At 43.7% G+C, this 26,138-nt stretch overlaps 1 long non-coding RNA gene across 2 annotated transcripts in view; it reads right to left on the bottom strand.

Moving 5' to 3' along the window:
- Positions 1-295: 295 nt before the first annotated feature.
- Positions 296-26,138, bottom strand: part of LOC128398404 (uncharacterized) — a 75,422-nt gene continuing 49,579 nt past the window's right edge. The window contains exons 3-4 of one of the 2 annotated variants that reach the window (XR_008327102.1): positions 9,924-10,593; positions 6,967-7,637 (exon numbers count right to left, since the gene is read on the bottom strand). This is a non-coding gene — a long non-coding RNA (uncharacterized LOC128398404). Of the gene's footprint in view, positions 3,135-6,966; positions 7,638-9,923; positions 10,594-26,138 lie in introns of those variants that run through there. The other variant, XR_008327101.1, reaches the window with a different exon arrangement.

Below are 26,138 nucleotides of genomic sequence, written 5' to 3'. Positions count from 1 at the left end.
TTCCAGTTCATCCCTTCCAAATTGGAACTAATTCCATTCCAGCTCAATTCACAACTCATTGCATGGTATTTCACACAAACACACCCACCTTCCTAAGTTTACAAGCTACTCTGCTAAAGTATACATATATTTAAGAATACTAAGGAAGCATCAAAGCTTCAGTGTAATGTGAACAATTTTTTAATCTATTTTTCTCAACAATCATGATCGGTAACCTTAAACATCATTTTTCAGTAAGGTGAAAATGGCAGATGCAAAGGCCACAATCACAGAAGTATTAGTTATTGTATAAATATAAGTATAAAGTATAAATATAAATTATTGAATTAAAATTAAAACGGAATTCAATTTAAAATTTCCCAAAGTTCCATCACAAAAGATTTGGTTCACCCAGAAGTTATAAGAACTACTTTCATGTGTAATTCAGAGATTTTTTTAATCAATTTGGTGAATTAGCTGAACTGAATCAGTTCATTCCAGTGCTATTTTTCTACATTAAAAAAGGTGCCAGAACTCACCATGAATGCCACCATTGTTGTCTTATAATGGCAATGACGCCCACCTGACAGGTGCCGAATGTATTCTGGAATGTTCCAATTGGAAAAAAGGCCTGGTTCGTTCGAAAGACTGGTCTGGAGTGAGTTGGGAGACTGGAAGTGGGAGTCAGAATTGAAGACCAACCCAGATTAGAGAGCAAACCAGAAGGCAGGGCCGCAGACACAAGTGAGATAAATCAACAACACTCACATTGGCCTTGTTGCTCAAGCAACATTCAGCTGGGAAAAGAAGCCCTTTATTCTCCTTCCTACCCAGAGGCAATGGGTCAGGTTGGGTGGGTGGAGTCAGTCCAGAAGGTTCTTCATGGAGAAGACCGCTAACTGCAGTTCACACATTCACCACACACAGGGCAGCCACACAGATTTTGGGAGCTCTTCTGCCTTTTGGACAGAAATGAATTCAGGGTGGTCCTACTTCTACACTGCAAGTTGAGCTTTATTGCACCTCTGAACTGCGTGAACCCAGTTGACTAGAATTTGACTTTGAACTCTGGCCAAATTTTACAAAGGAATGATTCCATTGACTAGCTGACATTTACTGCAATTCAATTTGTTTTAATGGGACTTCTCCAGTGAAAATGTTCACTGAGCCACCTAAACCTTTTGGTGAACTCAAAACTTTAAAGAAACACGGGATATATTTATGATTGCAGGTGGGAATAAGGTAATGCTGTGGTTTGGCATGTTTTCTTTAATAACCCCAAATCTGGCCTGACTCAGGGAGCTGGGCCAAGCTGAACTCTGAACTTACACAATTCATGAATCGCCACTCACAATTCTTATCTGGAGTTGTGCACATTGCAGAAAAGGTGTGGTGTGTTGCTGGATCAGTACGCAAGGGAGGGAAGTTTCTCAAGCAAGCAAGATGTTTAATGCAAAACCATCTGCTGGGATCGGCTAAAGGTGAATTCAGTCAGCTTCAAGGTAAACACTCCCAACTTGGGAGGGGTGAATTCTTCCGTGCTGCTAAGAGGCTTTAAAAGATGCTGCAATGTGTGTGGATGGGGAGTCACTGTGCACAGCCCTTTCTGAAGACAGTAGATATACATCAAACAAGCAGTTTTAGTTGCTGCAAAACAATGGTTCCCCCACTTTGATTTTAGCTAATCAACTACTTGGAAAGCACAAAAGAATGTGTTGCAATGGTGTTAAGTTTGCAAGCAACCTTGAAGTTTCAAAAATGTTCTTGCCCAAATGATCCATTGCTGTCGGCCATCTTTGGAGGGAGGGGGTTGGTGTAAACAGGCTTATTGTGAGGATAAAATGAGAAGGAGAACGATGTACAACACCTTGAACATCTTGAGGAAAAGGTGGGGTATAAATGCAATAAATAAATTTTCATGAGGACTTTTTTAAAAAAATGCTAAAACTGATGTGTAAAATATGGAGAACTGAATTTAAGATTTAAAAATGAAAAACTGAGAGAAACCAAAATTGACATAGTTGCCCAAGACCTGATTCTTGACCATTCACTCCGATTTGTTTTCAGGGAGATTAGACAACATCGACTATTAAATGAGCATGTATTCTACTTTGTTTGTGGGGAATTTAAACATTACTTCAAAGCAAACATCATCCTACACTTTCCACTGCATTTTCCTGTTACTTTCTTTATTGAAAAACGTCTAATCTTTGGGGGAAGTGGGTTTGTTGTGCAAGACCTCCCAGTCAGCTATCGTTGCACAACCTGATTTTGTTGTGAGGTGACTGAATCCCACCAAAAAATAGCAGCGGTCTGGAAGCACCAGTAATCACACAATCCCTTCCAGCTATCTTACGTCTGATCTTGAGAGTGTGCTATCAACTTCCTCAAAGCCGACACCTGCCAAAGGTGTCTAAAAATTACCTTCAGACTGTATTAACTTGCCTGCACCAGAGTAAAGCAGGCTGGATGCAGAAAGTCCTTATTATTGTTGTTTATTTGACCTCCTTTTTTTGTAAATGGCTGAAGGAGTACGACGATCAAGAAGCCATGCCCTGCTGACCTCCACTGAAAGAGAATATTGTCTCACTGTGGGGAGTTCATCTTAAAGATGACTGAGACAAACCCTGCTAGATATTTGACTGTGGATTCACCATATCAAAGAGAGTGAGTGAGAGAGAAATTCACTGTCATCAGCCGTATGGCGCAAACGATCCCAATGCTTTTAAGTGTAGGATTTATTCTTCCCGGCTTGCAAAACAGATGCCACAAAATGTCCCCAGATGTCCATGAGATGCTTCCCAGGGTGTTCTTCCCTTGAAAAACTCAAAGATCATTCCAAGGTGTGCAAATGTTTGCACTAAACGCTTGATTTAGATGTGGCTCCCGCATCCTGTTTTTATTTCTGTTTGGGCATGGTGGGAAGACTAGACTTTGGATGGAGGGTATGACATGGTTATTTGTTTGTTTCTGCTGACTTTGGCACATGACCACATCCTGCTTCTAGGAACGATGCACCTTGGCCCTCGACACGGCCAGCTGGTGGTGCACCCTCCGAAGGGATTATCCTCCGTCAGAACAAATTGTTTTCATTCTCGGGCAGAAGCCAGCAGACATCTACAATAAATGGTCCAAGATCCTGGAATTTCAGGACTCTGAAAGAAGAGAGCCAGAGAGTCAGAATTCAGAATGGGATTAGAAGGCTAATCTCTGTTCCCGACTGTTTTTTATGAAGGACTGCATCAATTAAACCAGCCTCTGACATGAATCTGTTCCAGGTGTGTGTTATCTCCTACTCCATAGAGCAGTCTTCTGCCTTCTGGGGGTCGTGTGTCAGTGGTGGGTGGGGCCAGAGGCAAAACTGGGCAGATCAATAGATGTAACTCTTTCCGGAGTACGCATCAGAGTACAAAGGACAAAAAACCCACCATGGAGCATTTGGTTGCTGAGCACCAAATGTAGCATCTTCAAAAGGACAGGGCGCGTGAAGGTGGAGAGACAGGGAAAAGAAGGAGGCAGCAAGGGAAACACACACACAGACAGACAGAGAGAGAGAGAGAGAGAGAGAGAGAGAGAGAATTTCATATATCAACTGCTGCTGAACTACAATTTATTTGTTGCTTTTATGCTCTGCCCTTTTATCCCAGGAGCTTAAGGTACATGGGTTCTCCCCCTTATCATTTATACTCAACAAAAATCCAGTGAGATTGGGGGGGGGAGAGAGAGAAACCAGCCCAAGGTCACCCAGTAAGCTTCATGGCTAAGTGAGGATTTGAACTCTGGTCTCCAGACCCTAATACAACACTCTAACCTCCTTAGTGTCATGTCATCCCTGACCATTGGGCATGCTGGCTAGGAGCTGGAGAGTGCTTGGCACTAAACAAAGGTGGAAACATTCCTCTTACTTTATTATAACTTCTATGAGGTGCTCCGTGCTGCAGAGATGCAAAATTATCACCATTATCGTTATTATTATACATATTGTTATTATTGCTGGTGACACTGAATGGCAGTGGTTCTGCAGGATTTCAGACAGGGTTACCTGGAGATGGCAGAGATTGAACCAGGAGCCTTCTGCTCTACTAGAGTGGGAAAACCCAGCCAGAATTATTATTAGAAACCTTCAGAGACACTAAGAGATCTCCTCCAGCACCCAAAACACACCCTCCCCTTGCTGAAGTTGAAAGATTCTGTTGAAAGAAAGATTCTGCCATAGCCAATAGAAAAGGTTGTAATGTGTGCTCGGTTGCTGGGAATGTGTGGTGGCCAAGACAGCTTCTCTGGTTTGCAAATGTGCCCCCAAATATGAAAAAGGGCCCCTGCTCTATATGATGTAGCAGAAAACTTGGGTTTGCAACTGAGTCTTTACTTGGCACTGTTGCCAACACTCCACGTTCTGGGGACATGTATGGCCACCACCAACCTGTGTTTCCCTCTGCGTCTCCCTGGCACATTGTGGCATAATGTAATTAATTAATTAAACTCTTTCCATCCTGTCCTTCAGTCAAGGGCTGTCAGGGGCAGCTCGCGGGATTTTTAAAGCAACAAACACGTTGAAATCAGAAAACAAGTGAAACAATAAATCACTGGAACAGAATTGGTTGGCAGTAAACCAACGACAAGAGCAGATATCATAAAAAGCTAGGGAGAATAATTTACACTTATGTTTCTTCACTTCCTGCCAGGAAAATGCTAGCAAAGTGACATCACACCGGACATTCTTTCAATGATACGTCACCAGGGAGATATGGAGGAGAATGTGGATCATTGGCCCTATGTGTTTCCCTGTAACACGTAATTTGGGTCAAAGCTACAGCTTATTCTCATGTTCTGATGGCTGTATCATAATATGTTTCCAATTTACCACAGCAGGTAGTGGGCATTAGTCATTGCAACTGGTAACAGCTGAGAGCCTTATTCTCCACAAATTTATCTAATCCCTCTTAAGGCCATCAGAGCTGGTGGCCATCACCACATATCACAGTAATAAACTCCATATTTTAACAAAATGGTGTGTGTAAAAAGTACTTCCTTTCTTCTATCCTAAAACCTTCAACATTCCACCTCATTAGATGCTCCCCAACCCACCCCGGCGGTCATTTGTAGGGTTCCCATGTTGTCAGTTGAATTTCTACCCCACAACTACATCCAGTCAGAAATCCTAGGAAGTAAATAATTGTGCAGTTCTCCTCAATGTATAGCCAGATCAACGGTTATATGATCACTGTGGTGGCTATCCACATTCAGCATCCATCATGAGAGTTGGTAAGTTAAAGTTAATCAGTAACATTTGGTTCTTTAGCTTGTTCTTTCATTTTTCATATTTTCCCCTTGGATATTCCTAGGCTGGCTTTTCAGGCCACGTTTTTTCAAGGTTTTCAGGTAATTTGCATAGAAATACTTAAGGCCTCATGGCTGACTTGAGCTTTCCCATGAAGCTCACATTTCAGTGAAGAGTTCAGATGCAGAACTGAGACCAACATATATAAAAGGCCCAGAATTGTTCCCGGTTGACTCATCATCATGGTTCTAGTTCACGTGAAAGGTCCTCTCCCCCCAAAAAAGTTAAAGCTATTTGAAAGTATGGATTAAAATCAGAGTCATTTTGGATTAAAGAGAAATCGAATGCCATTGGTAGGATCTCATTCTTTTGGATCTTCTGCCTTTTCTGCAAATTATTTGGGTGGTGCTGTGGTGTAAACTACTGAGCCTCTTGGGCTTGCCAATCGGAAGGTCGGCGGTTCGAATTCCTGTGACGGGGTGAGCTCCCGTTGCTCGGTCCCTGCTTCTGCTAACCTATCAGTTCGAAAGCACATCAAAGTGCAAGTAGATAAATAGGTGCTGCTCCGGCAGGAAGGTAAATGGCATTTCAGTGCGCTGCCCTGGTTTCACCAGAAGCGGCTTAGTCATGTTGGCCACATGACCCGGAAAAACTGTCTGCAGACAAACGTTGGCTCCCTTGGCCAGTAAAGCGAGATGAGCGCCGCAACCCCAGAGTTGTTCGTGGCTGGACTTAACTGTCAGGCACTGGCAGAGGAACGGGAGTGCGGAGGGAGCGGACCGTCCCCGGCACCATTATTCTGGTAGGGTGCCACCATGGCAGGCCCCCCCCCAGACACGTGCTGTACACCCCCACGTGTGCCGGGCCCCCGCAGGGACCCGCCACGCCCCCACCTGCTCTCCGCCACCGGTAGCAGAGCATGCAGCTTCGCCACTGCTGTCAGGGGTCCTTTACCTTTACCTTTTTTACCTGACAGTTTCCCTTCTCTTCTCTTAGAAAAGACTTCCCTATGATTTTTAAACAATGTCACTTAAAGAACGGGATTAATTTTACACTGCAGTCATTCTATGCAATGGTGTGATTAATATTTTGCTAGAGGCTGAAACCTATTTAGGCTTCTTTCCTACCATAATGCAAAATACATTCCACCAAGCATCAACCCTGAAACAATATTTCTGTAGCTTACAGGAATATTAAGTTTTAAGTGGTTCTTCCAGAAACAAAGCTTTCTATGCAAATGGCCTGTAATCCCTGAAAACAATACCACAGGCCTGCTAATTTATTTGTTTGGAAAATGCAGCTTAAGTATGACCACTGAGATGAAACATCTCATTTCAAGAACATCTTCGGGGATAATGGTAAATTATAAACTGTTCATGATTGTAGGCAATAGAAAGTGCAATATATATGGTCAACCCTGACAATGGCAGAAGTTGCTTAAACAGGGCAATAAAATTACCTTGAAGGGAACTCCAGAATAAAATCACAAAAATATGCCATAATCAAAAGCAAACCAAAGACTGATGCGATGCTTTCCTTTTTTAGGAATCATTTCCTTTTAAACCACAACATGAACATCTGTAATGAAAGCATTCCACTTTATTTTTTAAAAAATAACAAAATCATCAGGTTAATCCAGGTATTCATCTGGAGAATCCCAAGGACACGAAATGTATGGAAGTATTTTTAGGAGCCCCCTTGTAAGAGACTTAACAAAGGAATGTAGTAGGTGCTTATCTCTTTAAAATACTGTCTTTGAAGAAAATCTGCTGTTCAGAAGAAATATATGTGAGGGTTTTATCAACTTTGATTTGGATCACTAAATAAGAGCGATTGGTAAGCTGAGTTGAAGACTCTGGATCAGTACTGCAAAGAGTATAAACTCATTTATATCCAAATTGGAAAAAGGCGGAGTAGGGCTTTATATACTTAATATTTGTAGTATTAATTTTAATGCTCTATTTACCAAGTAAGACCACTGCTCCATCGAGCTCAGTACTGTCACCTCTGACCAGCAGTGGCTTTCTGGGGTATCAGGCAGAAATGTTTCTCAACACAGGAAACTACCTCTGGTTTTGCTGGGGAAGGTCAGAAATGAAATATTTCACCATCGTTCCACACTATTCTGTGTGAGAGAGTGTTCCTTGCCCAGTCACCTTCCCATCAGCCTTTAAAATCTTACCATTCCCACCTTCTTAATTAATGCAGCTCTTTGAAGTCAGTGTATAGAAATGACATTTTTGTTTCAGAGTGCTTCTTTTCCTAACCAAAATAGTTACATATTCAGACAGGATGATTTCACAATGAGGATAACAAGGAGAAGTGAAATCATATAACTCTGAAGATGGCACATCAATTTCCAGACAAAAATGAAAACCTGTAAGGAGGAAATGTATATTTATGTCATATAGCTCCAGAACTTCTAAAAACTGCTGACTAATAGCAATGCAATCTTAATACTTTGCCACCTTTCTTGTTTGCAGAGGATAATGGCAGAGGTTCCCCCCCCAAAAGAACTATAAATAAAGGTAAAGGTAAAGGTATCCCTGACCGTTAGGTCCAGTCGCAAACCACTCTGGGGTTGCGACGCTCAACTCGCTTTACTGGCTGAGGGAGCCGGTGTTTGTCCGCAGAGTTTTTCCAGGTCATGTGGCCAGCATGACCAAGCCGCTTCTGGCGAACCAGAGCAGCACACAGAAACGCCGTTTACCTTACCGTTGGAGCGGTACCTATTTATCTACTTGCACTTTGACGTGCTTTTGAACTGCTAGGTTGGCAGGAGCAGGGACCGAGCAACGGGAGCTCACTCTGTTGCGGGGATTTGAACCGCCAACTTTCTGATTGGCAAGCCCAAGGCTCAGTGGTTTAGACCACAGCGCCACCTGCGTCCCTTGAACTATAGACATTAAAAAAAGAATAAAACCCTTTGCTTTGAATTCTCGTAGTAAAAGATTTTGCCTCATTATTTAGTTTTATATTCTCCTAGTTAAGTTAACTTTGACTCTTCACTCTTTAAAGTTGGGGATAATTACCCCACAATTAGTCCTGATAATAATGATTAATAATAACAATAAGTTAAATGACTAATAAGCAGAGTATAAGTACAGACTATGGCTTGTATCTAGCTAAGTTCTACTCAGGGTAGACCCACTGAAATTAATGGACATAAGTTTTTTATTATTACATTTCCATCCCACCTTTCCTCCAAGGAGCTCAAGGTGACATACATGGTTTGCCCCGCTCTCTGTTTTACTCTCACAACAACCCTGTAAGGTAGGTTAGACTGATAGATGGTGACTGGTCCAAGGCGAACTTCATGGCTGAGTGGGGTTTTGAACTCTGGTCTCCAAGATCCTAGTCCAACACTCTAACCACTGTGCCATGCTGACTCTTACCACCAGGTATCATATAAGTCTGTGCCTGACAGGCATTTTGTGCTGGCTTAGGTATTTATTTGCAGTATTGTAAGGACAGCCCCAGAAGAACTCAAGCTTCCAGCTGGTTAATCATGCCCATTAATTCCAATGGGTCTGTTCTGAGCATGATTAACACTGGACACAGCTCTTAAAAACTCTTTAAATGAACCAGTATTGAGCAGATGCTATAAGCTATATAAGTTGGGAAATACAACTATAAAAACAGTTTCAAATGCAATCTATATCTTATTGAGAGCAACAGCAAAGTTTCCATTGAATTCAATGGATCTAGGTTTTGCCTTCAACAAATAAGCCTTTTGGCTCCAAGCTTGCATGTGTGCTCTTGGTATTGCTATGGAGTCACTGGTGTGCAAAGGTATGAAGTGTCTCCATCGCATTCAGGGTTGGGGCCAAGCACATGACTCTGAAACACATGGTAACTGCTTGAAATCTCATGGGTAATAGCTCCCTGCCTACGGTCATGTGCAGCCAGGGTCTTGATTCCAGCATATCTCACCTATGCTGGTCTACACAGGCTGGCAGTGCATGCTGTCCAACTTTTGGAAACCCAAAACTGTGACAAGCTTCTGCTGGTATGTACTCCTGGGTGAGTCATGTGACCCACGCCTCACTCTCCCAAAAAAAGCACTTTTGGGGGTGAGAGCACAGCAACCAAAATGGGTTGTTCTGTTTTTTTCTGGGGCAGGTATGACTGTGGCTGTCCAGGGTCTCAGCCCAGAGGACTTTCCTCGCTTTATCCACTTCATTAAAGGTAAAGGTAAAGGGACCCCTGACCAATAGGTTCAGTCGTGGCCGACCCTGGGGTTGCGGCACTCATCTCACTTTATTGGCCAAGGCAGCCAGTGTACAGCTTCCGGGTATGTGGCCAGAATGACTAAGCTGCTTCTGGCGAACCAGAGCAGTGCACGGGAACGCCGTTTACCTTCCCACCGGAGCGGTACCTATTTATCTACTTAACTTTGACGTGCTTTCGAACTGCCAGGTGGGCAGGAGCAGGGACTGAGCAATGGGAGCTCACCCCATCGCAGGGATTTGAACCGCTGACCTTCTGATCGGCAAGTCCTAGGCTCTGTGGTTTAACCCACAGCGCCACCCACGTCCCATCCACATCATTAATAGCTGCCAAAGACTGAACTTGGGGACAAGCAACACATGACCACTGAGCCCTGGGCTTTCCCCCACTTTCTGAGAAAAGATACAGGCGAATGAGGAAGATATCAACTTACCGTATCCTTCAGCAGGCTTTGCAGATCACAAATTGTGCAGGTCTACTATAGTTAAAACAGTCCTGGCAGGTATTTATTCAACATATTCTAAGGCCGGAGATTCTTTCACATTTTGCTAATTCTTCCAGCAACTCTAAACTGCTCTAAGAACTGGGAAGACTTCCGATTATCCAGCCTGCTTTGGAACAGTGCAATCTGCTGTGATTCCTGCAGGCCCAGGACTTTTCAAAGGAATTTGTAGACATTACAGGAAAAGCAGGAAACAAAGGGGGGGGGGGACAAGCCAATGTCTTCTTTTTGCATTCTACATAACCAACGGCTTATGATTGCCTAAGGATGTATTTACTGTACAACTTTGTTGATGCCCATTTGCCTAGTGATTAGAGGATAGAAGATTTGTGAGGGATTAGAAAAGGCAAATGCCGAAAATATCAAGGCCAAGAACAAATGCGGCACGGACCAGTTCTATACATGAATGGCCTATTAAGGGATAAGCATATGGAACAGGGAAATCTCTGGGATCAGGAAAAATAAACAGAATGGATAGTCTTCTGCTTTGAAGGTAAAGGTCATGACGGTGCCATCCAACCTCCACATTTCGAAGCTTTTGAAATTACAGCCACAGATCCCTGTGCAGGAGGTAGGAGGACTGAGGCACCAGCTGTTGTCCCTGAAAAGTGTCAAGAAAAAGTTGACGAGAAGAAGAAGTTGTCAGACGTCACATTGTTGAAAAATGTGCTCTTGGTGCTATTCTAGAATAGCCTCGGCAAAATAGACTTGCAACATTTATCCATATTGCATTAAAACTTCTAAATGGTTCATAAGAAATATTAAAATTATCACTAAAAACAAGTAATTAAAAGCATTTAAAAGGTAATAAAAATAACAGCGAACTAAAAAGAGATTAAAACACATCAACATCTACCGTATTTTTTTGCTCTATAGGACGCACCGGACCATAGGATGCACCGGAACATAGGAGGGGGAGAACAGGAAAAAAAATTTTTTTCTTGTTCTCCCCCTCTAAAACAAGGTGCGTTCAAGGTGCATTCACCCAAAGCCTCCGGAGCGCAGCAGGAGGCTTCGGGCGGCTACCTTGGAAGCCTGGAGAGTGAGAGGGGTCGGTGCGCACTGATCCTCTCGCTCTCCAGGCTTCAGTGAAGGCAACCCGAAGCCTCTGGAGTGCGGCGGTAGTTCCCTCTGGGCTCTGGAGGCTTCAGGTTCCTTTTGACCTGTTCTTTGGGGGTGGCAGTGGGGGGAAGCCAGCCTCAAAGACCCGCTGCCCCCCGAGCCTGTGGGGCTGGCAGTGGGGGGAAGCGCTGCTTCCTCCCACCGCCAGCCTCAAAGACCAGGTCGGGGAGCAGCGCGAAGGCGGCAAGAGGGGCAGCGCTCCATCTCCCTGTTCTGGCTTTGGGCTTAGCCGTGCAACCTGCATTCGCTCTATAGGACACACACAAATTTCCCCTTAATTTTTGGAGGGGGAAAAGTGTGTCCTATAGAGTGAAAAATACGGTATTTGTCCAGAGAGCTTGTCTTAACACAAATGTTTCAAGCAAGTGAAAGGAGTAAAGTTAGGCCACCTGCTTGGTGTCAATAGGCGGGGAGTCCCAAAGTTTAGGCGGTGTCACACTAAAAAGATCAGTCCCCCCTCCCGAAGTGTGGAGTGAATATTATCTGTCACCTATAAAAGCACCGGTTTCACAGACCAAAGTGGTTGAGTGGGTTAAGGTGATCCCACAGGTAAACTGATCCCAATGTGTTCATTTACACACTCAAGTGAAACTACAGAAATATGCCTTTGTCGGAAGTTATAGATAAAATACAAAATGTATAGGACAGGGTCGGGAACTTATCATGCACTTCAGCCCTTCAAAAAAAAAAAAAGTAAGTATATTTTTCAGCGTGTGTCCAATAAATGACTCTTTCCTAATTAGAAATTTCCATAAAGCTACACTCAGCTTTTAAAGTAAAAAAAGTCTCCTATGTGCTTCGCAAGGTGCTTGGCTCTCACTGGGAGCTGGATATATTTCTGCTGAGTTCGGCTATAAATGGGCCAGCTACTGATGGCAAACAATATAATTGCCTTCTTTATTAAATTTCACAAGCAGAGAAATGTTTTAGATTCTTGTTGGACCTTTTAGAAAAAGGCATTAGCACCACAGCAGTGGAACTCAGGCTAGAGATGGATGAGCTTGTCCCCACTTGCCTCGAGTTGAAATAAACCAGACTGTTTCTAGAAAAGTCAGAAATAACTGGGTTTATTTTCTGAACTAGTTTGCTAGCCTTCCATGAACCGGAAGCTGCTTTATATCATAGAATCACAGTATCGTAGAGCTTTGGAAGGGGCCCGAGAATCATCTAGTCCAACCCCTTGCAATGCAACAGAGGACCATCCAACCTCTGATTAAAAACCTCCACGGAAGGAGAGTCCACCACTTCTTACGAGAGTCTGTTCCACTGTTGAACAGCTCTTACTCTCAGTAAGTTCTTCCTGATGTTTAGTCAGAATCTCCTTTCTTCTAACTTGAATCCATTGATTCAGGTCCTAACCTCCAGAGCAGGAGAAAACAAGCTTGCTCCATCCTGCATGTGACAGCTCTTTACGACACAATGCGATAATCTTTATTGTCATTGTCCCATACAGAACAACAAAATTGAAAATCTACACCAGACATTCAGAAACCAACAAGTCTGTTATCCCAGCTATCCCAGCCTGGTTAGCCCCCTAAAAACTCTGATATCCCATAATTAATACAATAAACTCCCATAGAGACTACCTTACACTGCGTTTAAAACCAAAATCGCATTTGAATAGAAACTGTTTCTCAGGCGGCTAGTCCTTTAGATATCTAGCTCAATAGATATCTGAAGATATCACCCAGAAGAGTTCTGCTGGGCAGCAAAGAGAGGGTGCAGTGGAGGTGGTGAAAGAACACTAGTATAATAACACCTGATTTGTACTCTTCATGCAAACTCTGTTCAACGTTTGAATTCATCTCTAGAAGCGAAAACTTAAAAGCCACCTGACTTGCACATCTATGGCTTGCACTTTGCATCCTATCAGCTTCAAGTGCTGATGGGTCATCAGGACTCAGTGGAAGAGCACATGCACTGCATGCAAACAAACAAAAACCCCCAAACCCAAACTCATGTCCCATCCCTGGCTTCCCCAGGTAGTGTTGGGAATGACACATGTCTGAAAACCTGGAAATCCCAGTCAGTGCAGACAGTGGTCCAGGTTTGTACGGGACAGCACCCTGTTTCAGAAACTGTATTTTTGGTATTCATGCAAAAAAAGGTGCACAAAGACTGTTGAAGCATAACGGTGTCTGAAAGAAGAAAAACGAATGCAAAGAAGTCTATAGCGTACAGGGCATGAGCATGGGTGGAAGTGGGGCAGGGTGGGGGCGGGGAGAGCTGGTATTACTTTCAAAATTACTGCCTTGTTCCATTCTTCTGGGAAAGCTCAAGATCTATTTCTCTTTAGGGGAAGAAAAAAATTGCCTGTCGTGGTGAGCAATTTCATAATCCCCCCCCCTTGATGGTCTGAATAGTTTTGACTGAAGCAGCCAAAGCTATTAGACCAAACTGAGGCATTTCTGAACCCCCCTGGGGTGCATAATAAACCACAGGTGAACATCAAGTAAAGCAGGAATGAATTAAGCCTTGTTCACACCTGTTTCTAAGCTCTTCCCTGTTGTGAAATCCAACAACACTGCAGTGTGTGTTCAAGCGCCAGGACAATGGTGGTGGGGCCGGTTGGTTGGATTTTACCCATCCGGTCATCACTGGGCTGGGAAAGAAGTCAGCACCCAGGTAGAAAACAGCCAGGCAACTGGCCTCACCCACCATGCTTCTGGTATTCACACCCCACACAAACTGCAGCGTGGTGAAATGTCTGTGTGAAAGAGATTTTATTATTCAGCTATTGAGGCAAATTGGCTTCTATATTTCTTCCATATCAACAGAGAGAAATGGTTTCCCAAATCCTACTGAGAAAGTCACTGCAGACTCTGCAGCTACCCAAATTTTTATTGCCAGAGCTACTGGCTTGCAGGTTTTTACCTTCAACAGCCAATTCTAAGTAAAAGTTTCGAACAGGAACATTTACCTCTCCACGTAATGAAGCAGATGCAATTACTGCTAAGTGATCAATCGATGCATATTAATAGCCATTCATTCTATGACAGGGTGAAATGATGTTGGCTCTCTAAAATATGCTGCAGAGAGCAATATTTCATGGGCATCAGAGACTGGGATTGGATCTCCATTCACACCAGTTTCACTTGGGAATACCCACTTCTCCTTTCACACCAACATGAAACTAAAGGTTGTTTCTAATGCTGTGCAATTCCACCCACTTTCTCTCCTCTCCCCATGCGACCCCACCTGCACAGGGGCGCCAGGTAGGGGGAGTGGGGGCAGGTCCCCCAAAAAATTTCAGGAAGGAGCAAGGCCTCCTAAAAGTTCCACGGCAGCTGGAACTTTGAGGTCACGGTAGCTGCAGTGAGATGGAGCAGGGTAGCTCAGTTGGTTAGAACATTGTGCTGATAACACCAAGGATTCAGGAACGATCTGCGTTTGGTCAGTTGCATATTTCTGCATGGCAGGGAGTTGGACTAAATGATCCTCAGGGTCCCTTCCAAATCTATAATTATATGATTCTCTGTGCCTGCTCCTGTAGCACAGGATGAAAGGCCAGGAAGCATATTCTCTAAATTCCAGCAAGGTGGAAAAAGAGGATTTGTTTCTTAGACTGCTAATATCTGCACAAAGGTACCCAGATATTAGCAAAGCACTTGGATAGCATTCATTACATTAGATGTTCTTTAATGGAATGAATGTAACTCAGTGGTAGAGCACCTGCTTTGCATTCAGAAGGACCCAGGTTCATTCCCCAACATCTTCAGGGAGGACTAGGGAAGATTCCTTGCCTGAAGCTCTGGAGAGTTACTTCAGTCAGTAGAGACAATACTGAGATAGATGGACTCCGTGTAGGCAGCTTCCTGTGTTTCTATGTAAGAATACGAGTAAGAGAAAGATTCCCCCTCCCTCTCTGGCTGCCTAAAAGAGATAAATTGCTTGTAGGTTCTTAAATTATGAAGAGTGAGCACCATTCACTTTTATTGACAATGCTGCAGTACTCTGTGGGAGAAACATTTTGCCACTACTCAGCACAAGCGATGGCAAGACAGGGGTACTTTGTCTAGGTTGGAGCTAGCTGGAAGGAACTATACAAAAACATTTCTTGATAATAAGACATTGGCAGTCTCCTGGGAACACAGGCCGATAGTTTGCACATGTTAATTTCACCTTCTTGCAAAATGCTCTCTAAAAAGATGGTAGGCCTGAAGTCATAGATTGCAATCCAACACAGAGTCAAGCCCATTTGTTGTTGCACCAGGCTCTGACAGCTCAATCCTATACACATAGAATAAAAGAGTCGGAAGGGACCACCAGGGTCATCCTCCTGCAATGAAGGAATCTTTTGGCCAACATGGGGCTCAAACCTACAACCCCGTGATGAAGAGTCTCATTCTTTACCAACTGAGCTATCAGGCAGTTGTAATTGTCAAAGGATTGGGCCTAGTTTATGTTAATCACGCTTGGTTCCCCATGAATCAGCGTGACTTAGACAATCTTTCCACAGTGATTTCAGGGGGACCTAAGTACCACCAAGTCTGACCCAGTGACTTCTTAAGGGTCAGAAGTGCCCCTTGAAATCATGTACTCCAATGCTCTGCCTGGAAAGCAGATACTCAAAATATTCCCAGTAGATGCTTGTCCACAATGAACTTCAGGAATAATTCTGGTGTCACTCACGAGTTAGGGACATTGGAAGCTGCCTTATAGGGAGTCAGACCATTGGTCTACCTATCTCTGTACTGTCTATACCAGTGGTGGCCAAACTTGGCCCTCCAGCTGTTTTGGAACTACAATTCCCATAATCCCTGACCACTGGTCCTGTTAGCTAGGGATGATGGGAGTTGTAGTCCAAAAACAGCTGGAGGGCCAAGTTTGGCCACCACTGGTCTATACTGACTGGCCATGGCTCTCTCTGAGTCTTTCCCAACCCTGCCAGGAGATTCCAGTGTATATGACCTGGGACCTTCTGTATGCAGAGTAGAATAGGTTCTCCACTGCTGAGTCTTTCAATCTCAGCATTTATTGGAAGAGAATGAGACTCTTAGAGTATAGCATAAAGTTCTACTATAGCTATTTCTATGTAAGCTAGTTATGTGCTTTGTTGCCCTGGATAATAGTATGCTGCTAATGTTGTAAAGAGACAGGAAGGGTATAATTACAACTAATCAAGAGTTAATACATTGTTCTGAAATGTATTCGTGAGGGCCAGTTTCCCAAAGCCTTGAAAGTGTTTCACATGTTTGCTTGAATAAAACTGTTGAAGAGTTAAAGTGTGTGTTTTTTTGTTTTTTTGTTTGTTTGTGTGTGTGTTCTAAACTGGGAATCTTAGTCTTGTTTCAGATCAAGAAAATCCACGTTACTTATGAAGACACCTGAGTGAAAGAGAGACAGAGACTAATAATAATAAATATTGTAATAAAATAATGAAATTCTGGAACGGATCCTAGAGTTCTGCTTCTCCTCAGATATTGGCTTGGGGTTCAGTATAACTATGATGACTCAGTGGAGTAGTTGCTGAGTCATAATGAGGAACTGGGAGGAGACCAGGGCTCATAGTTTTCTTCTGATACAGATAATATCTGGAGGGCGTTACACTCTTGTGCTCTGTCATCTAGCTGCTGGCCTAGTACCTGTACCCTGGAAGAATTATTGTGTTGTCGTTGTCTGTTTCGGATGCAACCCTCAAGTCACTTCCTCAAAAAGTCATTACAATTTTGTTTGACAATCTTTCAGAGTCAGTGTAGTGCAGGAGAGAGACTAAGAAAGGACTCGTATTGCTGGTTATCTAAGTAAGTGGGAAGTATAAGGATATCTGCTTGAAGTGTGGTGTTTGTAAGTTGCTGCTCTGTTTATTTTATATGAATGAATATGACTTTGTATAATTGGTATGCGTGTGAAATATTTATTTATTTTAAGTGGGCTCGAATTGGGTTAAAGTCCCCCTTTCTTCCATGAAGCTCACTGAGTAACCTTGGGTCGGCTTAACCTACCTCACAGGGTTGTTGTGAACTCCGCATGTCAGCACTCTGAGATTAGAAGAGATAAGAGATCAGAAGAGCCCTGCAAGATCAGGCCAGAGGCCCATTTAGTCCCAACTGCCCACCATACCGTCTTTGAAATCTGTGGTACCAGGGAAGGTCTCACAAGGGGGAGGGATCTTCCCAAGGGATTCGGTGTTTTTGTGTGTGGAGAGACAACGCTCATTGCCTGGAGAGAGGGAGCAAGCAGCAATGGCTGCATCTGCAGGCCAGGTTTTGCTGACGGACTCTCCCAGGATGCCCAGACCTCAATAGATGTTCAAGGATGCAGACCCCTGATGTAGTGTGGCATGGGATAAACCTCTACCCCCTTTGAAACTTCCAAGCAGGCACACACTTAATTACAGCCCTTGCTGCAAATTAAATGACTTTGCTTTAATTTAGTCCCTTGCTAAACACCTAATAAGTTTTTCCTGACATATGCTGTATGCACAAATCGTTATTTTGCCCCCCAGTGGGCACACTCGCACAGAAACAGGTTCATCAGATATGGAATCAATTTAAGCGAATGGTATGTGAAAGTATTGTAAAATTATTTCAGATTTAAAAGCAAGCAATTTTTAGAAGCTGACTCTGGCCTGATCTCATATATTCCAGTACAGCCCCCTTGAATTTTGTCTCTGTGTGTGACAAAATAAGGCTCAAAAATGCAGGGGGGAGCTTAGTTCTCTCTTACTGCAGAATGAAGTGGCCTTTGTAAGAATCTGACTCAATGACTGTCAGGGAATCAGGAGCAGGAGCACTGGGGAGAGAGGATTGGGAGAGCGAAGGGGAAGAATCTGAGGGCAGCGTAGGGGAGTATGACAGTGGCCCGAGAGATTCCATGAGCTTCTCCAGCGAATCAGAAGATTCCCAGAAGGGGGCGCCGATGGTCAGGGCAAGGGGGGTCCCAGGGGGGACGCACCAGAAACAAGGAGCCAGAGGGGAACCCCAAAGCAGCAGTGGAGGATCGGGACCAGTTTCCCCACCAGAGCATAGTGGGGGGGAGGAGTCACATGTGTCAGGGCCAGCGTCTCCTCCAGAGAGGGAGTCAGGGCTGACCACGCCTCCATCGGAGAGTGGGGGAACGGAAGGGAGGTCAGTTGCAGCTAGCCCCCCCGAAGGGGGAAGCAGTGGCAGCAGCAGTGAAACGGTCAAGAGGAAAGCTGCTGGCTGGGCGCGCGCGCCAAGTTCAAATGTGCAGGCGCGCGGAACAGCAGGAGACCCGGATGGGGAACCAGCTCCTAAAGCCCGCCGGAGGGAGGGAGAAGGCTCAGGGGAATCAGCGGGAGAAGAGGCTAGAAAGGGCGGAACCCCGGCGGGCAGGCGGACCCAGAGGAGGAAGGAGCAGCGGAGAAGGTGGAGCAAGGCTAGGATCTTAAATTGGTGTCAGGGGGGAGGAGACTCAGACGGAGCATCAGTGGTCTGACACTTTAGACGTGGGGCTGCGCGCTGCGGCTCTGGAAGTGAAACTGAACTTCAATAAAGACTTTTATACTTAACAACGAAGCAGCGTTGGTCCTTTGTGAGCTGGGACCTAGGGCAGCCCTGACAATGACAATTTCTGATCTGCGAGTGATCTGCAATTTTGTCCACAAACCAGCCTCTGGAAATCTGCTTTGTGACCCCCCCCCCTTCTTTCCCCTCTTTTCTTTTTGTTCTGCAATTCAGCTAACTGACTCAACTCACTTCAAACTTTGTTCCCTGACTCAGGAGGAGCAGCTGCAAAAGTTCTTCCATTTCCCACATCTAACCCATGCTGGCTCCCATCGAAAGCCAAATTCCTGGCATGTCCAGAAGGAGAGAGGAATCTACGGGAACAAGAAGTGCCGGAGTGGTGCTCTCTGGTTACAAGGCAGGTGGAAGGTGGCACTGCTTTTAATAAAAACAGAACACCGATCAATTTCCAGAGATCAGGGATGGCTCACAGTTGTTGTTTCGCTCTAGATTTCCCTGGAAAAGTCATTTTAAGAGGGAGAAAATATCTATGAGCTCTGCCAGTGCCTTGTTACTCTTTCCTCTTCTGACTAAACCTTTAACAAACACATAAGTCATTTTTGCAGCTCCTCCAAGCAAAGTCAGACTATGGTATAGAAAACAAGCTCTGCCCCCTCAGACTGTTCTGCTACAAAGGAACTTGTTTGGAAAAGAAACACCTATTTTTTGAGAAATATTACGGAAACCAATCATCAGCCATAAGGAGAGCCCTACTGGGTCAGAACAAAGGCCCGTTTTAGCCTAGCACTCTGTTCTCACAGTGGCCAGCCAGGGACTCAGCTACATTAGTAAAGAAAAAGTGTTTTAAGTGCATTATAACCTGTGACAACAGATGGTGCTGTGGAGTCCTGTCTTTCAGCAACATGATTTCCTATTATGAGGTTTACAATGCGTTTTCCTGAAATGTTTTTTTGATGTGTCTAGATCCAGCCCAGGTACCTGAGGGAAGCCCCCAAGTTCATGCAGCCCATGAACGCAACAGCTCTCTTCTGCTTGTGGTACCCAGGAAATGGCATTCAGAGGCAGACTTCCACAGATACTGGAGGTAAAATACAGTTCTTATGACTAGTAGCCACTGATAGTCTTGTCCTTTAGGCAGGCATTTGCCTAATCCCCCTTCAAAACAGGTTGGCAGCCATCCCTACATCTGGTAGTAAAAAAAATAAAAATCCATGTGTGAAGAAATACTTCTTTTGGTCTTTCCTGAATTTCCCAGTGCTCAGTTTCCTAAGTATTCTGGTATTATGAGAGAGGCAGATGAACTTGTCTTTCCCCACTCTGTGCTTAATCTTGTATACCTCATACCTTGACCTCCTTACTCGCGGGCCCCTCAAATATTTTATGTGTGGGGTGAAGACCCCTCGGCCCCTAGGAGTTGGCTCCTATGCCCCTAGGTGACTTCCTGCTCGTTTTTGTTGTGAACATGGATACCGCATGACAGAAGGAAACACTTCTGCCACATCAGTAAAAGTTATGAAGCATTTGGAACATTGGGAGTGGCTGCTTTCTAATCCAAATTTTACAGAAAAGTCTGGCAACTTTAAGAAAAGGGTTTGTGTTGTTGTGGTTTTTTTAAAAAAAATCTGAGTGGCGTGGTGAAGGTGAATATGAAGAAGATGTTGAAAGCCATCAATGAAATTGAGGATCACAGAATAACTGAACTGTTGGGTAGGAATGAAAAGGTCTCCTTGATTTTGATTTAATGCATTTCTGTGGGGAGAGAGAGCTCAGTCATCTCAGGCTTGTAGGTTTGAGCCCCACGTTGGGCAAAAAGATTCCTGCGTCGCAGGGGGTGGGTTGGACTAGATGACCCTCCTGGTCCCTTCCAACTGGGTGATTCTCTGATTCTATGTCGCTTTTCATTCCAATGAATCCCAAAGCAGTTTACAAAAATAAATACAGTGATAGAACGTAACAGAACATCACAAATACTGCATAAATCTTATAGAACAATTAACAAGCCATCAGGGAAACAATTGCAATCTATGAAACGCTGTTAACAAGCAGCAACTAAAAAAATCAGCTGAAACATCACAATTAAAGCAAAAGTCATATTATATGATTAACAAATCAATACGGCATTCATCTATAAAGCAGTATTAACAACTTTAACAAAACAGCAACTGAAAGATCAACGAAGCACTGTTAAGTTCACACACCCCACCAACCCACGAGTCCTAATCTTTCACTCTAGTCGCCTCATTCAAATACACATACAGTGGTACCTCGGGTTAAGAACTTAATTCATTCTGGAGGTCCGTTCTGAACCTGAAAATGTTCTTAACCTGAGGTACCACTTTAGCTAATGGGGCTTCCTGCTGCCGCCGCGCCACCGGAGCACAATTTCTGTTCTCATCCTGAAGCAAAGTTCTTAACCTGAGGTACTATTTCTGGGTTAGCGGAATCTGTAACCTGAAGTGTCTGTAACCTGAAGCGTCTGTAACCCAAGGTACCACTGTATACATATTCCCTGTGGCAGCAACTCCTAAAGGTTCCCTGGACTTGAGCTGGAGCAGCAAAGGTCAAACCAAGCACTCCCTGATGGAAAACAAGAGTCTCTCTCCCCTCACAGTCCTCCCTCTGGTTAACAGTTCCCTCATGAAGGTTCCTAGGGCTGGAGGGTGGGGGCAAGGCAGGTTGAAAAAGCCATGGCAGGCTTCACCAATTCAGAGGCCTTTTATTGCCTGCCTGTCACAGGGGCTCGTGTCTGTTTACTTATAGCACTTTTACCATGCTCTTGAGCCAAAAAGAGTTCTCAGAGTGGCTTACAGAAAATCACCAGTAACAAATAATGATGATGATGATTGCTATTTATTAAATTTGTATACTGCCCTTCATCCGTGGATCTCAGGATGTGCCTGCAAGCTTACAATCTAAAAGACATGACACAAAAGGAAAGGGGAAGGGGAAGGGGGGAGGAGAAAAAGCAAATTCAGGAACCAGTTCTTAAAATTTACAAAGTTCATCTAATGCCCCACATGAATGGAAACAGTTGGCGGAGATGAGGAGCCCCTCTCAGCAGAGCCAAGGGAGTGGGCCCAGGAAATCCCAGCCAATGATGTTGTGGGATTTTCAGGAAATGCAGGAAGTCAGGATGGCTGAAGAATACAGACATTGGCTACCATGAAAGTAAAGTAAATCCCACATCTCGCCCATGAGGATTTAACTGAAAGTTTTCTCTTATTTGGTAATTTTCAAACGCAATTTCTTTCAGCATTATTTGGCAGAGGAATGTAGTTAAAAACAGAAGGAAATTTTTTGATGCAGCACTACTAGTATGGCCAATAAACAGAACAAGGTTAAATAAGTCCAGTTCTTGTTGAAACCTTGGCATTTAAAAGCATCCCCCCTCTATTTTGACTGAAGAAATTTGCACATTGAAGCTGATGATTTGCAGAACTTGTGTGTTCTACAGGCACGTTATTACACAGAAAAACCTTGAAACGAATAAGCTGCGCATGAAATATGAACACACTTGTGACTGAAGGTTGAGGTGTCTGCTTGTTTTTAAATTTATTTCTAATCCTAAACATATTTTCCAAAATGAGAAATGTCGAAGAGATTCACATAGGGAATCAACCCACCCCTTCACCCCCAGCAATTTAACACATTTATAAGCCTCCTTTCCCCCAGCTTGGTTTTTAAGACTGTTTTGCCACCCTTGGGGATCATTGCCTGAAAACAAGGTGGTTTAGGTCATTCCCTCTTATAAACCCAATGTATATATAGCACACGAACAAGTGCAAATCTCAGAGTCCCATAAACATTATATTTCATCTGCAAGACCCTGAAATAACAATGAGGGCAGCGTCAAAAAGGTTCCTCTTGACAGACAAAGTTTTAAATGTGTATTAAGGGTCTTTGTGACACTAAAAAAACAACCACCCTGAGAACATAGACAAGGAGGCTTGAAGCAATATTTATATTATGTTCTCTCTCCTCGTCCCAGTTTTTGAAGGTTTTGCAAGTAATGGATGATCGGATCATGAGGGTAAAGTCTACTGTTTTCCCCCAAAGCTTGTGGATAGTTGCAATCTACAGTACTCAAAAGGGGAAAAAATGTTTTTACAGGCTCGAATTCCCACAGACTCAAATGCTGTTTCCCCCGCTCAGCAAATGGGAGATTTACTGCTGGAGGTCAGAAACAAAAGCGGGAGGAACTTTTGCCGTTTTGAGGTCCCAAAAGTTACATGACTTCAAACATGGGGAGGCTGCTGCCCTCCTGCGTGCCTTACCTATCTCATCATCGCGAGCCACTTCTGGCAACAGCACATTTTCAATAAAGCTGTGTTATATTAATTTGGAAGAGCAACCTTCCCAGCAAGCTTGATCCAACTTAAATATGGAAATAGTGAAAAGCTTTGTATTTGTGCCAATAGCAGATTTCTTCAATCAGCCCTAGACACGCTGGGCGAAATTAACTCCGGACATCTTAGTGAATTTTGAGCGAGGCCTCCCATGGCAGATGGCAGGCAGGGGGATGAAATGAGCAACCAGTTAGAGGGCAAACAGAATGAGTAATGCTGTGTGAGGCAGAATGTATTCAATGTAGCCCTAGAAGCCAGAGCAGTGGCTCCCAAATAGCCTCCCCGCCCCCCATGGACCACTTGAAAATTGCTGTGAGTCTTCATGGACCATTTGTTGATTTTCCTCCCTCTTGTAATAATAATACCTTTATTGTCATTGTACAACCTGTAGCAATTGTAATGTGCTGTGCTAGGTGCTGTACAGTGGTACCTCAGGTTACATACGCTTCAGGTTACATACGCTTCAGGTTACAGACTCTGCTAACCCAGAAATAGTGCTTCAGGTTAAGAACTTTGCTTCAGGATGAGAACAGAAATCGTGCTCCGGCGGTGCAGCAGCAGCAGGAGGCCCCATTAGCTAAAGTGGTGCTTCAGGTTAGGAACAGTTTCAGGTTAAGAACGGACCTCCGGAACAAATTAAGTACTTAACCTGAGGTACCACTGTATTATTTTTAATTGCATTCTTCTTGCTGGTTTTATTTCTTTCTTTTTTTTAAGATATTTATTGAGTTTTTCCACCTTTATACATTAAAAAATCAAAAAGAAAAAACAAAAAAGTTAAAAACACATAAAGTTTACAATCCTTATTTTCAATAACATATTTCCCTGACTTCCCCACACCTCCCCTTCTTATATTCCAATTCAAATTGTTAATTCAACAAGTTCTTGTCCCCAATTTTTGACCTTTTTATATTTAATTCATTTTTTTAAAAAAAACCAATTTTACCTTATAAACATCAGTATTTAAACATCAGTGCTCATTCTTAAAACTTTTTTCTAAAGTCGACCCAAATTCCCTTCCACGAATTCCCCAATTTTCATACTAATAACAAAACAAAATAAAAAAACAGATTATAATTCTGCACCCTTTGGATTCCCAAACCCCACCCCACCCTTTCCCGGTTTCAATCCCCAACAAATGTCCATCAGTCTTAGTCTACTATCAGCCTGGAGACCTCACGTCCGGGGCTCTTAATTCTCTGGTTTTATTTCTTGTCGACTAGATTTCATGGTCTTACCATTCAAATTGCAGACATAACCACTAAAAGCACAATTAAGAGTTAACATGCATATTTCACAGATCCACAGATGCCATGAACCCCTTGGATGAAGTTCATGGACCACTGGAGGACCACAGTAGACAGTTTGGGAACCTATCAGATTGAGGATGGCCTCCTTTACAGAGGACAATCCTCTATTTGAAGCTGTCCACTGTTTGAATGGTGGTCCAGCTCACGTTCAGTGTAAAAATCTTATTCTTTATGTTCTTAATTCAGTATTGCATATACCGCCATGCAATATTTCATATGAAAGTGTGATTTAAAGATGATAGATAGACAGATGACAGATGATAGATAGATAGATAGATAGATAGATAGATAGATAGATAGATGATAGATATAGATAGATAATTAGATAGATGGTAGAGAGCAAACTCTAGGAAGGAAGAATAGGGGTTCAGTCAGCACCAGAACAGCAGGTTGAGCAGACACACAGGACACTTGGCCACCACATTCCTCACCTTGCTGAGATGTGTTCCTGTTTAAATTACAGTAATTATTTTTAAATTTGCATGTGTACTTGCTTATGCAAATGTAATGTGAATCCGTGTCTTCTTTCGCCATCCTTTTTGGTGATGTGTTTCCTCTTTGTTTTCATGAGGCATAAGTGACCAGCCCGGTAGCGCTATGGGTTAAACCACAGAGCCTAGGACTTGCCGATCAGAAGGTTGGCGGTTCAAATCCCTGCGACGGGGTGAGCTCCCGTTGCTCGGTCGCAGCTCCTGCCCACCTAGCAGTTCAAAAGCCATTAAGTGCAAGTAGATAAATAGGTACCGCTCTGGCGGGAAGGGAAACGGCGTTTCCGTGCGCTGCTCTAGTTCGCCAGAAGAGGCTTAGTCATGCTGGCCACATGACCCGGAAGCCGTACGCCGGCTCCCTTGGCCAATAAAGCGAGATGAGCGCCGCAATCCCAGAGTCAGCCACAACTGGACCTAATGGTCAGGGGTCCCTTTACCTTTAAGTGACCAGCCTAGGTCAGGCCCAAAGTGATGTGTTATCTAGACTGTGAGAAGGCACCAGCCAACCTGGGAGCCAGCAGTACCAGTTTGGCTGTCTGGCATCACCTGTGAAATGTTGAGAGTGATCCAGCTACAATTGCCTGCATTGCTCTCATCAGATCAGAAGGTGCAGTTGGTGCAAGGAGACGGTGTCTAATTCACCAGACTTCTCGTGCATCTTTATATCCTCCTAGCATTTTCAAAGACAAAAACAGAGATGCTCCTGAGAACTTCCAACACCTCTTTAAAAATGTCCAGCAACATTTACAATCTGGATAGGTGGTTATTAAGGATGGATGGATCAATCCACACAGCCTTGGATTCATTCATAAATCCATTCCATCCTGTCTCTGCATTTAACTGTTTGTTCATTTTTTAAATGCACAAAAATGTATATTTGAATTTATGAAAGTACTGTACACATTTCTAAGTGTACTTTATCTGAAAATATGCATTCCTAACTGCCTGGTGATGCATTTTTGGAAATGAAAACCACATTGCAAAAGGTGCAGATGTGTGAAATCCGAAGGAAATAGACATTCTGATCAGGGAATTAGCTCAGGAGATATTGATGGTTGATTTGTATCGGATTCACAAATATCATATTCGCTAAGCATCCCTAGTGGCCATGTGTGGAGCAGGAATGTGGCAGCATGCTGACCTCACTTGCTTCACACCCTTCCTTGAGTGTTTTTGCCTGCCTGGAATGTGTCTTTGGAGTCTAATAATGGCTCTTGCTGGCCTGAATGGAGGATAGAGAGGGGTGTGGGAGTGTGTGTCTAGACTAGCCCACTGTGCAAAGGTAAAAAATTACATTCATTAAATTACACCACCACTTGTATGTAACCTCTGGTAGGTCACTCAAAAGGGGATGCAGCCCTTAGATTCAAAAAGGTTCGTCACCCCTGCCCCAAACTTGGAATTGTTAGTTCTATATTCAGTTATATGGAGAGGTGAGATACATGGACAT

Source organism: Podarcis raffonei, chromosome 12 (assembly GCF_027172205.1).
Source record: "Podarcis raffonei isolate rPodRaf1 chromosome 12, rPodRaf1.pri, whole genome shotgun sequence".
In the NCBI taxonomy this organism is placed as follows: Eukaryota; Metazoa; Chordata; class Lepidosauria; order Squamata; family Lacertidae; genus Podarcis; species Podarcis raffonei.
Note: the sequence above shows the minus strand (reverse complement) of the source record. Positions and strands in the feature narration are given on the sequence as shown.